At 40.7% G+C, this 15,515-nt stretch overlaps 1 long non-coding RNA gene across 1 annotated transcript in view; it reads right to left on the bottom strand.

Annotated features, from left to right (window-relative positions):
* Positions 1–850, bottom strand: part of LOC102999210 (uncharacterized) — a 56,848-nt gene extending 55,998 nt beyond the window's left edge. The window contains exon 1 of the long non-coding RNA XR_009008083.1: positions 758–850. This is a non-coding gene — a long non-coding RNA (uncharacterized LOC102999210). The remainder of the gene's footprint in view (positions 1–757) is intronic.
* Positions 851–15,515: the final 14,665 nt, after the last annotated feature.

Consider the following 15,515-nt stretch of genomic DNA (forward strand, 5'->3'; position numbering starts at 1 on the left):
AACACATATATGTCTCACAGTTTCTGTAGGTCAAAAGTCTGCATATGGCATAAGTCAACCGAGTTCTCTGCTTAGGGTCTCACAAGCCTTAAGTTAAGGTGTCAGCCAGGCTGCATTCCTTTCTGGAGACTCTGGGGAAGAATCCACTTCCAAGCTCATTCAGGTTGTTGGCAAAATTCAGTCTCTTGCTGTTGTAGGACTAAGGTTTCTCTTCTGACTGTCAGCTACCCTTAGCTCTGAAAGGCCTCTCCCTGGTCCTTGCACATGGCCCCTCTATCTCAGAGCCAGCAACAGCACATTAAATCCTTCTCATGCTTGGAATCTCTCTGCCTTGCCCTTCTGCCTTCAGCTTTTAAGGGCTCACATAATTACACTGAACCTACTCAGATAGTATCCCTATTTTAAGGTCAATTGATTAGTAACCTTAATTACATCTGCAAAGTCTCTTTGGCCAATTAATATAGCATAACCACAGGACTAATAGGGAGCAAAAATCGGGGGGCCAAAATTCTGCCTATCACAACCAGACAGCAGAGGATGGAGAAACCAGTGAGGCAATAGCTGGCAATTACTTAGTGCTTTCTTGAGTAGAAAATAGAAAGGACTTGTTGGAAAAAATAATTTTTAAAAACCTCTTTTGACTATTTTCTGTCTCTTAGAATCTTGAGGTATTTGTCTTACTTCATCATTACAAGAAACTGGCAAAGTGGTGGCCATCCCTGATCTCTGTTAAGGATCCCCAAACATTTCAGCTTACAGTCCTTGGAGAGTCTTAGTCTTCAGAATAGCTTCCAGCCCAGAAAAGAGAGCTGCTACCACCTTAGAGGTCCTTTCCCAGCATAGCAGCAGCTACCAGCAATTTCCAGCACTCTTTCTGGTTTAGCCAGTGCTGAGTTAGATATTAAGTACTGATAAGGACAACCTGGCCTGGAGGCTGTTAATTAATGAACAACTCAGTGTGCAAACTAAGCTCCTCAGCTCCAGTTAGCAAAATTTCCAATGAGAAAATGAAGTGAATGGAAAAATACTTCCTTCCAATTAGGTGAAAAGAGACACTGAGTTTTCAAGCCTTAAACAAAGAGCTGCTTTGTGTCTGTCCTCCTGGAGAGAAAGGAGGAAGATATCATTGAGCTAGGAGTTCAGAGAAAGAGAGAGAGAAAACTGAGGGAGGACCAGTCTGCTACCTGAAAGAGAGTGAATAAAAGACAAGCTGATGCATTTTCCAAGAGTAAGCACACAGGTGGTCTGGAAGTTCCCATGAGAGAAGTCGCTAAGGGGGCCCAAAATTGAGAACGTGTAAGAGCCAAGCCCTGGTTGAGAAGGTCACGGGAACAGCCCAGCGCTAATAACCCCTCCTCTGCCCATCATATCAGGAACCACTTAAAATGTACCTGTACGTTAAGCCCCACTGTAGACTCTGGGAGCCAGGTGTCTTTCAATAGGGGCAATAAAAATAGAGAAGTAAGGAAAATGTTTTAGCCAGCTTTCTGCAGAATTCCTCTTAGAGAAGCAACTACTTTGTTTAGGAAAATACCTTGAAAAGCCAGGTGGTGGTAAAGGGTGAGCCCTGGGACAGGGGCTGGCAGGAGTTAACAAGGAAGCAGATAAACATCTCTGCTTAAAAAAAAAAGGGACTTGGAGTGGGAGAGAGTGAAAGAGGAAGGAGATGGGAGAGAGAGGGGAGGAAAAAGAGGCTTAGGCAATGCAGTAGGAAGTCTGGAATCTGGGAGCTGGGAGAAAAGGCGAAGGGGATTTTTCAAACAGGCCTATCTGATGTTAACTCTGTGTCACCCACTGTCTAGCACTGATATGGTGGGCCACCAGAAGCTCTCCGACGTGCTGCTAACTTCTATGAGTAGTGCTTTAGGAGGGAACCGAGGAAAAGGAGCTAGATCCCGTGACTAGGTCCACTTGGGGGTGGAGAACTCAGCCAAAGTTGGGAATCACAGCAGGAGGGGCTGTGCAGAAACCCGAGAAGGGCGCTGAACTTCCCCAGGATGGGCTTGAGCCAATCCTAACAGATACTAAGGGGCAGGGTGACTACAGCTGACATCTGAGTTACATAAAGATTAGATCAGCCACTCACCAATTCAGCACTGCATTTATCTTGCTGCTTTTCCTATCTTAATTTAATATCAATTTTCCCAAAACCTGAATTTACAGTTTTTCCCTCTTGGACCAAATTCCCAGCTTCATACCTAAATCCCCAGCAACTGGCCCCCTACCCAGTACAGGGTTGGGTGAGGTGTGGTCACCCTAGCAAAGGGAAGCAGTGTTGGGGAGACCCACTGTTATCATGACGAAAACTCTTGGGAGTAGCTTTATTTTCTGGTCACCTAGTCAAGTTGGGTTGATCAAGGAGTTTAGATGCTGATTTCTTCTCTCTCCTAAACCTGAAGACCCTGTGGCTGAGGCCCAAGGCTTCTGAGGGGACACCAGGGTTGAGGGTGTGTCACCAACATGAGGAGAGGCTTAGCTAATTTGTCAGGACCCATGATTAGAGGCACTTCAAAGGCCTGGGAGCATGTATAGTTCTATTCCTTTGATTCAGGTCTAACAATTCTACCCTCTTTATTTGAGGCTGGTTCATGCAGAAACACAAACAACCGTACAGCCATGTTGCAACCCTTTGGTGCCCTGGGCAGAGGCCTCTTGTTGCTGACAAGACCAAGAGGGTGGGCAGCACCTAGCCTCGGACACCACCTGGCACCCTCTCTGCATGGGCTTAGAAACCCCTTATGCCAGAGGCCCAAACAGACGCTCCAGGCTAGTTAATTCTGCTTTACCTATCTCTCCACTACTGGCAAGCTTTGCTGCCACCCTGAATACTAGCCCCTCTGATGGCCTGTCTTTTTCTGTTACTATTACCTCCAACCTCCCCTGGCTCATCCTCTTACTTTTGCCTCCCCACAACCCCACCCTTTCCACTGGCCCTCTGGAACCCTCATTCACTGACAAACTCCCTTCTCTACAATGTAAGCCTTTCCTTGGGCTCCTTTTCCCTCCTTCCTGAACTGAAACACAACACTTGCTGAAGGATACTGCCTTTCCCACAGGCCCCTGGGAGTGAGGATGTTTTATTCTTCCATTCTTCACACACCCCATGGCTATTTGGGAAAAGGAACATATTTGTATCTTCTGGCTCCCTATGACCATATCCAAACACTTGTTCTTCATTCAGTTAGAAAAACTCTCTACCCTTTGTTGTGGCCATCATTGTCATCTATCCTTCTCTTGGTCACTCCCTCCACATTCACTGGACCTCAGTCTAACTCTCTTCCCCAAGTCTTGCCAAGGTTACAGGTGACTTTCACCTCCTCTCTCTTCACCAGCCACTCCTGTGGCTTCACCCTGAACGTAATCATTATCCAGAGCTATTTCAATTCTGCCAACTTAAAGTCCAATATCCCACCAAAAACCATTACCAGTCCATTTTCCAGTTCCCTCTTTTAAGACAACTTCTCTTTGACCTCCTTTAGCGTGCTAACCCATGGGTTCCTCTATTTTATAGAACCATCTGTCTCACCTACTTGGGCCCTATGTGCTGTCCATTAAACCAGTATTTTACCACTATCTTTTATCGGTCCATTCAGAGATAGAAACCCCTGAGAATAGGCAAGCTTATTTATAAATGAAACACTAAAAACAATGAACAGTGTTCTATGTAAAATAAATATTAATAAAATAACACTTCTACTAGGATTGACATTATCCAGGTAATCTTAAACTTTTCCACAGGGCTCTGGCTAATATTTAATGACTAGTAAGTCTGAACAAAAGTCAGAGGCCTATAGGTAAACTCTACTTGGATTTAAATAGAGCCAATTCACCTCCCAGTTGGATTTTGAGCAGTGTTGGAGCAGTAGAACTCAGAGGATTCTATCCAGGAACAAATTAAAATTTTATTATCCAACAAATGTTTCCCCTCTCAGCACTATCCTGGTGCCTTGTCTTTTTAAAGAATTGTCATAATGTCTTCAGGGAATTATTGCCATTTCAACCTAACTGTCCATGCATCTTATATCACTTTTCTTCTTTTATCATAATGTAGAAACACTTCTTAACGTCAAACTAGGAGAAGTCACTTATATCCAATATTCTTGCCAAAATGTATTAATACTAACCTTCAAATCAAGTCTCTGCAGGAAGCTTTGGCCATAACAGGTGGGCCTTAGTGTTCAGATAGCAGGCACTGTTTTCTTCTTGCTTCTCCACTTCAAGCCATGGCTCGCTAGAGTTGAGACCCACAATCTTATAAGAAGACTGTCAACGTTTGCATCCAGCAAAGGGTTAGGAAAATGGTTGCCAGGAGATTGTAAAAAGGAAAAGAAATTGCAGGGCAAAAAAACCAGAGATGGATGTAGAGGTAAGTCAGGCAGAGATCAACAATAAAAGACAGAAATCTGAGCCTAAAGCAACAGACTCAGCCCAGGTACAGGCCAGGGTTGAGGGACCACAGGAAGAACCCACTCAAAGAACTGGGGTCAAAAGAGTGAGGGGCACCGGGTAGAAGAGGTGTGTTGAAGCATTCTGTTCACTGAGGCCCAGGGGAGATAGGAGCATGGGCCCAGTCTTAGGAAACAGGACTGGCAGGATCAAGGTGTGAAGCAGGCCCCATATACCTGGCAGACATGCCACAGCAAGGGTTTCTTTCTTTTTTTCTCTTCTTTTTTTTAACTTTTTTTTTTTAATTTTAGAATTTTATTTTTTTTTTTATACAGCAGGTTCTTATTAGTCATCCATTTTATACATATTAGTGTATACATGTCAGTCCCAATCTCCCAATTCATCGCCCCACCAGGAGAAGGCTTTCTACCGCCACACACCACCTAGGAAGCCAGTGACCTGGGCACCCAAGCACAAGAGGGCTTGGGAGGAATTAGCCCCCTCCTGATGGAGGATGGCTACAGGGAGCCTGGCACCTCTGCCAGCAAGATTAAAAACAGCCAAAAAGTTATAGCCAAATCCCACCGATTTATGGGACAAAAACTACTGGTCTCTCAGTCTCTCCTTGAAAGGGGTGGTGCTCATGAACAGCTTTGATGGCACATTGGGGTAAAGGCTAATAATCTTTCATTCATTCATGGATCATTTACTGAAAACCTAATATGTGCTAAATGCAGAGCTAAGTGCTGAGGAGACAAAGATGACTATGACAGGGACAAAAATATTAATATATGTGTATTCACAGCCCCCTCCTCCCCTTCACTCCCAGCTCTTTTTTGGAGGCTTCTGTTCACATACTCCACTTCTGGAGCTGTGCTGTGTTGATCAGGAGAATGGGTGAGAAAGAAGACTGAAAGAATTGAGGGGAGATGATATAATAAAGAATTGAGCCAGAGATGATCAGAGGAGAGGAGAGCAGAGATCCAAAGGAGCTGAGGAAGGGAGGGAGGGAGAGGGAAGGGTAAGAGGAGAGATGGAGAGAGAGAGAGAGAGAGAAGGAACTGAATGAGGCTGGAGTTGAGGTGGTGAGAAAACTGGGAGCAGGTGGGTCAATGAATGGGCCTGGGGAGACAGACCTGCAAAGGCCAGAATAGCACAGGGTGTGTGTGTGTGTGTGAGATTGTAATTTCTGCCCATGGTCTCTTGGAGATTTTATGAACTTCTTTGCGGTTGGAATCCTGTTTTACTCTTGGATGCCGCACAATGATAAAACTGGCTGCAAGGTGGCCCAGCTTTCAGGGGATTACAGTATAAGACATGGCCCCTCCTCTCTAGACGCTCAGAGTCCAATAGGGAAAACAGTCATTTAACATAAAATAACACAATAAAACATTGCTGAGCACTGTGTCACACCTCTCTGTAGGGCACGGGGGTGGCAACTGAGGAAGAGGTCACCTAGTTTAGCTCAAGAAAGATATGTGCTCTCTCATCAGTAAGGTCAATGGAGCTTAGGAGAGGATATTTTCTACCTCCCAAATTGATTACCAAGAGCAACCTATGCCTCAGTCCTGGACAAGAAGAAGCAGAAATCCAAATTCCCTCCTCGGACTGATCAAAATTCTGTCAGCTCTAAGGCTTACCTGGGTGTCAGGCAGCCAGCAGCCCACTTGGGCTAATTGAGGGCTTCCTTTCCTTTTCTGACTAAGAGCTCTGTGGACAGGGCGTGTCTTCCTTTCTACTCCAATATCACCTAAACAAAGGAAATCGTGTGTAAACCGGGGTGTTAGCATAAAAGAACACTGTACCAAATCACGTAAACATGGAAGGAGAAAATGGGTGAATGCTCAACGGAGCCTGAAATTATGTAAGTGAAACACAAAGTCAGCCCCAGAGCAGCTGCAATATTATAGCTGTGGTTTGCATTGAGTTTGCTTCCCCCAGGCAAAGGGAGTTTCCAAGCAGGGCTGAAGCAATCACTTTGCTGCTTTGTGCCAGCCAAATGACTCACTCCCAAACCTGTTTAATATGAAACAGCAATAGGAGACTGGAGATAGCCTCAGGGAGATCAGCTGCTAACCAGCTCAGATTATAGCTGCAATCCCTCAAACACGGCCACTTAAGAGTGTCTCTCCGTGTCTCTTCAGGGACATACGACACTAAAAGAAAGGGACTGTCCTTGAAGTAGAAAGATCAGGGTACTCGTTCCCATTCTGTAGCAGTTCATCATGTGATTTAGGTCAGCCTCACCTGAAAAATGAGACTGATACCTCGTCCATAAAATAAGGCAATACCTTCCCTGCCTACCCCCCGTGGTAGTTTTTGAGAATTGAATAAGAAATATTACGAGAATTAAGTGAGATGATGGAAATGGTAGAGACCTGTAAACCAGGGATTATCATTACACACAGGTGTCATAAATCTCTTCTTACACTTTCATTGGAACTAGAGGGAATTTCCTTAAATAGCAGGAATGAGGAAATAAACACAAGAACTTTGCTTCCTACTTTAATATCAGCAGCAGTGAAAGCACCAGTTTAGTGGGTTATTGTGGACTTTGTCATCCAGGCAGTAAATTTGAGTCTTCTCAAAGAGATTAGAGCTCCTCTCCTCAGTGTTACCTGGGGCTATCAGTTAGACCATCTCTGATATTTTCCAGCCAGAATTTTAATGAGATGTCTGTTTGAGAAATTTATGAAACTATTTCTCCCATTTATAATTACTTGGGCAAGAAAATAAGCAAAAGGATCTTTCATTCTTTTTTTTCTTTCTTTCTTCCCTTCTTCTTCTTTGTTTTCTACCCCAGAGGAACCGAGCGAAGCAGGTAAGATGAGTGAGGCACTTGTCTCAGATGAAAATTTTTTTTTAATTTAATTTTATTTTTTATACAGCAGGTTCTTATTAGTTATCATATTAGTGTATACATAATACACTAATTACATATACATATAGTAATTTATACATATTAGTGTATATATGTCAATCCCAATCTCCCAATTCATCACACCACCACCACCACTTTCCCCCCTTGGTGTCCATACGTATGTTCTCTACATCTGTGTCTCTATACCTGCCCTGCAAACTGGCTCATCTGTACCATTTTTCTAGGTTCCGCATGTATGCGTTAATATACGATATTTGTTTTTCTCTTTCTGACTTACTTCACTCTGTATGACAGTCTCTAGATCCATCCACGTCTCTACAAATGACCCAATTTCATTCCTTTTTATGGCTGAGTAATATTCCATTGTATATATGTACCACATCTTCTTTATCCATTCATCAGATGAAAATTTTAACTGAGAGCCAAAACCCTCACAAATCAACATAGGGACTTCCCTGGTGGTCCAGTGGTTAAGACTCCACACTTCTATCGCAGGGGTTGCAGGTTTGATCCCTGGTCGGGGAACTAAGATCCTGCGAGCCGCAAGGCACGGCCAAAAAAAAACAAATCAAGATAAATATATCTTAATGAATATTTTCAAAAATAAAATTAATGCCAAAAAAGGATGAACAAAATATCACATTTTTAGATAAACGTCAGTCACAATGCCTTACCAAGGCATATTGAAGCCTGAGGCAAAAGGAAAAATCAGTACTCCTGATCCTGTCTATTTAATGCTTGGTATTTTGTTCATCATTGACTTTTGCCTTAATTTTGATGTGTCATGTGTAGCAATTTTTTTTTCATTCTTAGTGGCATATAAAATTATAGTTTGCCTTAGTATCGATGGCACCTTAGATTTGGTAAAATGCTTTCCATGTGGTATGTGGAATAAGTATGACACCTGGCAATGAAATTCAACTTGGCTTTGTTTCCCTCTGTTTCCTTTACACATTTATCCAGTGGAAGTCACCTTCCCTGTTCCTGAACAAAAACTCTGTGAGTCCCAAGGCTTTTCTGTTCCCTCTTAAATAATGAACAATCCCACAGTCATTTTAAGTCACAAACACAGTCTCAGTTTAACAATCAGAATACATAATCCCCTGAAATAATCAAAGCTCACAACTTCACTTAGTGGTAAACGTTCTCCCCTCCACCAGCCCCGGGGGCTGGCAGACTGCAGTAGGAAAGGGGAATAAGGTCTTGTGCTCTCCGCTCTCCCTAGCTTTCTTCTTCACCCACAAAACACCTGCTGTTTTGTTCTCCTCCCATATGGTAGGGGGTTAGCAGCAAGGAGAGGAAGGGGATAGAAAGAACAGTTCTTACCTGGCTGGGTGGCTTCACACTCTCTGAGCCAGGAAGATGGTTAACGGTGACTCTTTGTCTTTGGGCGTCTTTCTTGGCTCATCAGAGCTTCCCTCTCCTTTCAGGTATCTGTAACATTTGTCCCATCTTGGTGGTGACTCCATGGACGTTTATTATGTAATGAACTCTGCCCTTCTGTATGCTTTATATATTCTAAAATTTCTTAATTTAAGAAAAAAGAACTGTGAGAGAGAATAAGGGGGAAGAAAACTAAGTCTACATAAAAAACAACCTTTACTGGATAGAAACTTGCCTTGCCTCTCTCTCTCTCCCCCTCCTCTCTTGTTTTACTACCAGCCATATCTTCTCTCCTGGTCTTCATTTTTATCCCCTCTATAGACCTATAAAAATAAAAGTTTGTCTAGGTGAAGATAAACTTCCTTGCCCTTGTCACATGCTAGTTTATTTCTTACTCCTTCTGAATAAGCAGAGCCATATCCCGCTGGTTTCTAATTTCTTCAAGAATAAATGGCCGTGGCCAGAATCCAGTCCACTCCCAGTCCCCTGGCAACTCGTCAGGAGAGCTGGAACATGTCTGCCCTCGACCTCTAGGGCAGAAATCAACAAGAGTCCCAGAGCAAGAAAAGCACTGTAAAAACGGCAGTGTCACCAAAGGCAGAAAACACATCTCATTCTCACCATTGAGAGTCCCACTGTACTGCTGGTCTCCAGGCACTGGAACTGAAGACAGAAGAATGTTGCAGAGGCTAAACAGTTGTCCCCACTTTAATAAAATAATTGCCTTCATTGTTTAACTTCACAGTACTGGCAATATATTACTTATATCCTTGAGGGCTCATTTTCCATAGCAAATTCTTCAGTGTTCTGCTTTATTGGTGGTATTTAAATGTGTGGTTCTATTTTGCCTTCTAGGATCTATAGAGGCTGGAACTGGAAAACACATTCTCACACATTTCAAAGGGCCTGCCCAGATTCAGGATGTCTGAGTCAAAACACTTTTCCAACAGGACAAGTTTCAGGAGGATAAGGAGAGAACAACTTGCTGTGGGTAGGTCTTGTGAGTAAGTCAACAAGGCACATAGGGAAACCAACGCAGAGTCCAAGCCCTCTGTGACTAGGGCTGGTACTTATGATTGAGGAGTTGCTTGCAGCAGCCAGCTAGGCTTGGGGGTGGGGGGCTCGGGGGGAGGCATCCATTCCAGGAGGCAAGTCTGTACTCACTGATATCCCTCGCTCCCTTCAATCTCCTTCTGAAACTCATCCCAGAGGGGTTAATAAAAATGAACAGAAAATGCTGGTAGATGAGACATATAAAGTAAAATGTGAAAAGGGTGAAGAATCTCACAGAACAGAAATGGGATTCCATTAAGCCATGAACTCAGAGGAAGGAAAAAAAATTGCCTCTTTATTTTCACCAACTTCTAACTGAAAATCTAGCATTTCCTTCAATAATGAATGGAGGCAATATACCAGAGCAGTTTCACACCACCAATGACTTTGTCACCAATAGAATTCACAGATATCTTCAATTAGCTTTATGGCTGTTGCCAGTATCTTGAAATATCATTTTTGTTCATTGTTACTTTGAAATTGTGATGGCAAATAAATTTGTCACTAGATCTTAATATTTAACCTGTTAATAAAGAAGTGTATAGAAATATACTGCACATCTGTTTTAATATTTTGATAACTGTATTTCAATACTTGGTTTCCTTTGTGATCCTATGTATTTTATGAAATAGATTTTAGAACACTATTCTCAGAAGAGATCCATAGGCTTCATAAACTGCCAAAGGGGAAAAAGGTGCAGAATCCTTTCATAAGGCAGTTGCAGAGTAGTTGGAGGGTACAGTTCCTTCCCATCAACCCAAATTCAAAAACGTTTGAAAAAGACTTTCGTGAAAAAAAGGAGGAGGGGGTAAAGATATAACTTTAGCTATGCCTAGGGACTATGCAATTCACTAGTGTATGAAACAGGTTAAAGGCATGGGCTTAGAGAGTCTCTTGGTTAAAAACAAACAAACAAACAAACAAACAGATGGTTCAGGAGGAATAACCTAGGTGACCCTAGATCCAGTGCCCTGTGTCCTGATAACCCCAATCTGGAATATATGGTAGACCCACATCTTCTCCAAGAAACTGATGTTAATTCAGTTGGGTGTCCTTACAACCCTGGGAACGAATGTAGAAATAAATAGAATAGAAGCTTTTACAGCCAAGTTTCACTTCTCCATTGATTTACAGAAAAATTAAGCAGATAGTCCAAAGAGTTCCCATATACTCTGCACCCAGTTTCCCTTATAATTAATGTCTTACGTTAGGATGGTTCATTTGTTACAATGAGGAAACCAATATTGACACATTATTATTAATTAATGGTCATAGTGTATTCAGATTGTCTTAGTTTTTGGTTGTCATGTTTCCTAGGCTGTTCTTAGCTGTGGCAGTTTCGCAGACTTTCCTTGTTTTCACAACCCTGGCAGCTTTGAGGAGTACAGGTCATATATTTTGTAAGATGCCCCCAAATTGGAATTTGTCTGATGTTTTTCTCCCGATAAGACTGTGGTAATGGTTATTAGGAGGAAGATAACAGAAGTAAAGTGTTATTTTTATCACCTCATATCAAAAGTGCATATTATCAGCATGATTTATGACTGTTGATGTTGTGTTTGATCACCTGGCTGAGCTAGTGTTTGTCAGATTCTCCACTGTAAAGTTGCTTTCCTCCTATTTCCAGACTGTACTCTTTGAAAGGAAGTCACCATGCACAGATCACACCCAAAGAGTGAGGAGTTATGTTCCCCTCCTTGAGGTCAAAATATCTGCATCAATTATTTGGAATTCTTCTGTATGGGGGATTTGTCTATTCTCTCCTATTTATTTATTATTCAATCATTTACCTCAGTATGGAATCATGGGTATTTATTTTGTACTTTGAGCTTTAATCCAATACTACTTTATTTTCTTACTCAAATTGTTCCAACTTTGGCCACTGGGAACTCTTCCAGTTGGTTCCTGTGCACCTTTGACGTACCCCCTTCAATGTGTTTTGTTTTGTTTTTTAATCACTTCCTTACTTTCTGATACTATAAGATTCTCCAGTATCATCTTATATATTTCCTGCCACAACCCTAGAATCAACAATTTCTCTAAGGAGCCCTATTCCTTTTATTGGAGAATGATATTAGAAACCACATTCTGGACACTAGGTGTACTCCTTGTTACTGGAATGCCCAACTGATTTTTTACAAACATGTGAAAGGTAGTCAGTGTAGGAAGGATAACCATTTCAACAAATGATGCTGTAGCAATTGGACATACATGGGGGTGGGGGGGCAGGCAGGAATAACCTTAACCTAAAATTCACATTCTGTGTAAAAATTAACTAAAAATGAATCATAGATGTAATGTAAAACATAAAACCATAAAACTTTTGAAAGACAATACAAAATCTTCAGGATCTAGGACTAGGTGAATAGTTCTTAGACTTAAAACCAAAAGTATGATCCAAAAAAGAAAAATTGATAAATTAGACCTCAATAAAATTAGAAACTTTTGCTCTAAAAAACCCCAAAACTCTATTAAGAGAAAGAAAAAACAAGCCACTACAGACTGGGAGAAAATATTTGCAAACCTCATGTCCAACAAAGGACTACTAACTAGAATATACAAAAAAGTCCCAAACTCAACAGTGAAAAAATAAGCAATCTAATTAGAAAATGGGCAAAAGACATGAACAGACGTTTCGCCAAAAAGGATATACAGATGGTAAGTAAGCATATGAAAAGATGCTCAACGTCATCAGCCATTAGGGAAATGAAAATTTAAATCACAAAGACATATCACTACACAGAGAAATGAAAACATATGCTCACACAAAAACCTATACAGGAATGTTCCTAGTAGCTTTTTGCTTAATAACCCCAAACTGAAAACAACTCAGATGTCATTCAACAGGTGAATAGTCAAATAAACTGGAGTATATCCATACCATGGTATACTACTCAGCAAGAAAAAGGAACAAAGTAATGACATACACAGCAATTTGGGTGACCCTCCAGGGAATTACACAGATGTCAGTGGTTGCCAGGAGCTGGAGCTGAGTGGCGGGGTGGGCAGTGGGAGAGGGATTGACTATAAAGGAGTGGCACAAGGGCATTTGGAGGGTTGATAGAAATATTCTATTCCTTGATCATTGTAATGGTGGTTACACAACTGCAAACATTTGTCAAAACTCATAGGATTATACACTCAAAAGGGTAGATTTTATTGTATGTAACAATTCTAACTCAGGGGACTTCCCTGGTGGTCCAGTGGGTAAGACTCCGTGCTCCCAATGCAGGGCCCAGGTTCGATCCCTGGTCAGGGAACTAGATCCCACATGCATGCTGCAACTAAGAAATCCACAGGCTGCAACGAAAAGATCCCACATGCATGCTGCAACTAAGAAATCCACAGGCTGCAACGAAAAGATCCCGCATGCTGCAACTAAGACCCAGTGTGGCCAAAATAAATAAATAAATATTAAAATAAATAAAAAATTAAAAAATAAAATTAATTTCGATGATGATTGCACAGCTCTGTGAGTATACAAAAAATACTGAATTTCACATTTTAAATAGGTGAATTATATGGTCTGTGAATTATGTCTCAATAAAATTGTCACAGGAAGGAAGAGAGGGAAGGAGGGTGGGAAGGAGGGAGAAAACAAAAAGAAAAACAAAAAAGAAAATCAAACACAAACTTCAAACTTTTCAGATTTCCCCAAGTAATCACATTCCCCCTGCAAGGAAACAATGTCTCAAGAAACTTCTGCACATATATCTAATGACTTTATTCTGTTGTAGATGTCCTGCTTCTTCATACTGTGCTCTTCTAATTAAAATCTTGTGTGGTACATCTGACTGAGCCTAGGTCATACCCTCCCATAGCTGCAAAGAAAGTGGGGAAAGTGAGTTCTGGTTTCAACCTGGGAGTCAGAACTCCTAACGGTGGAGATTGCCCAAATAAAGGAAAGCTATTCACAGATGCTAAGAAACTATAAGAATATGATAGAATGTTCACTACGCTCAGCCATATGTGGAAGGTGAGTTAAAGCAGGGCAAGGTGGGAGGCAGAGGGACCAGTTAGGTGGCTGGTTCAGGCCCACAAAGAGAGATGGAGATGATCTGAACCATTGATGGCTGAGGCAGCAGTAGTAGAGGCAGAGAGGAGCAAACAGATTTGAGAAACAGTTTGAAAGAAAACGCAGCAGAATTTGGAGATTTGTTCCACAAGAGAGATGAGGAAGCAGGAGGAATTAAGAATTTCTGGCTTATGTTAAAAAAAATTTTTTTCTGGCTTATGTAACTGAGTGGATAATGGGACCTTGATGGAGATGAGCAAGAAACATGGGGGGAAGAGCAAGTTTGGGAGTTAGGGGAAAGAGGAGGGAGTACACTAAATTCTAGATATGTTACTGGTTTCTGGTATAATTCCACTGTGGTCAGAGAACATACTTTGTATGACTTGAATACTTTTAAATGTATTGAGCTTTGTTTTACAGTACAAAATCTGGTCTATCTTGTTAAGTATTCCATGTGTATCTAGAAAGTATGTGAATTATTTTATTGGATGGAGTGTCCTACAAATGTCAATTAGGTGAAGCTGCTTGATAGTGTTATTCAAGTCTTCTATATCTTTGCCAATTTTCTGTCTACTTGTTCTACCAATTACTAGGAGAAGGGTTTGAAATCTACAACTATGATTGTGAATTTGTCTATTTCTATGTTTGCTTCATGTATTTCAAAGCTCTATTATATTAAGTATATAAACATTAGAATTGTTATGTCCTCTTGATGAATTGACCCCTTTATTATTATGAAATGACCTTCTTTACTTCTGGTAATATTCTTTGCTCTGAAATCTTTTCTCCTGATTAATTTTTCTTTTGTTTGCATAGTAAATCTTTTTCCATCCTTTTACTTTTAACCTATTTGTGTCTATGTATTTAAAGTGCATTCCTTGTAAGCAGCATACTGCTGTGTCTTCTTTTTAATCCAGTCTCTTCCTTTTAACTGGGGGTGTTCAATCCATTTACATTTAATGTGATTATTGATATGGTTTGGTTAAAGTCTATCATCTTGTTAATTGCTTTCTACCTTTCCAATAGATTATTTGTTGCTTTCTCCTCTTTTTGTATGTTCTTTTGGATTAATTTAAAAATTCTATGTTTACATCTTAACTCCTTTGTTGCTTTGTTAGCTCTTATTGTCTGGTTATTTTAGTAGTTGCTTTAGGGTTTATGGTATGAATCTTTAGCTTATCAAAATTTAAATTTGAGTGAAATCGTACCACTTCATGTATCCATACAGTATAAGAAACTTAGAGCAGCATACTTTTATTTCCTCTCTTAGCCTTTTTGCTGTTTTTGTCATACGTTATAAACCTCAAAATTGGGTTGCCAGATATAGCAAATAAAAATGAATGACACCAAGTAAAATCTAAATTTCAGATAAATAACAAATAACTTCATTAAATAAGAATGTTCCATGCAATGTTTTGAAACACTAAAAAGGTAACAATTATTTGAAATTCAGAGTTAACTGGGCACCCCATATTTTATCTGGCAAACATACCCATAATACATTGTATTTTTTGTTTAAATAATAAAACATCTTTTAAAGAGATTTTAATAATAACTTTAAGATTTTATGTATTTATAATGCAGTTACTATTTTTTGCTCTTCCTTCCTTTCTGTAGATCCATAATTCCATTTGGTGCCATTTTTCCTTATGCATGGAGGACTTCTTTTAGCGTTTATTGTAGTACAGGTCTATGATTAATTTTTTTACACTTTGCACATCTGAAAAAGTCTTTATTTTGCCTTCATTTTTGAGATGAGAATATAATTCTAGATTGATAGTTCTTTTCAGTACTTTA

The sequence above is a fragment of the Balaenoptera acutorostrata genome, chromosome 4 (genome assembly GCF_949987535.1).
Source record: "Balaenoptera acutorostrata chromosome 4, mBalAcu1.1, whole genome shotgun sequence".
In the NCBI taxonomy this organism is placed as follows: domain Eukaryota; kingdom Metazoa; phylum Chordata; class Mammalia; order Artiodactyla; family Balaenopteridae; genus Balaenoptera; species Balaenoptera acutorostrata.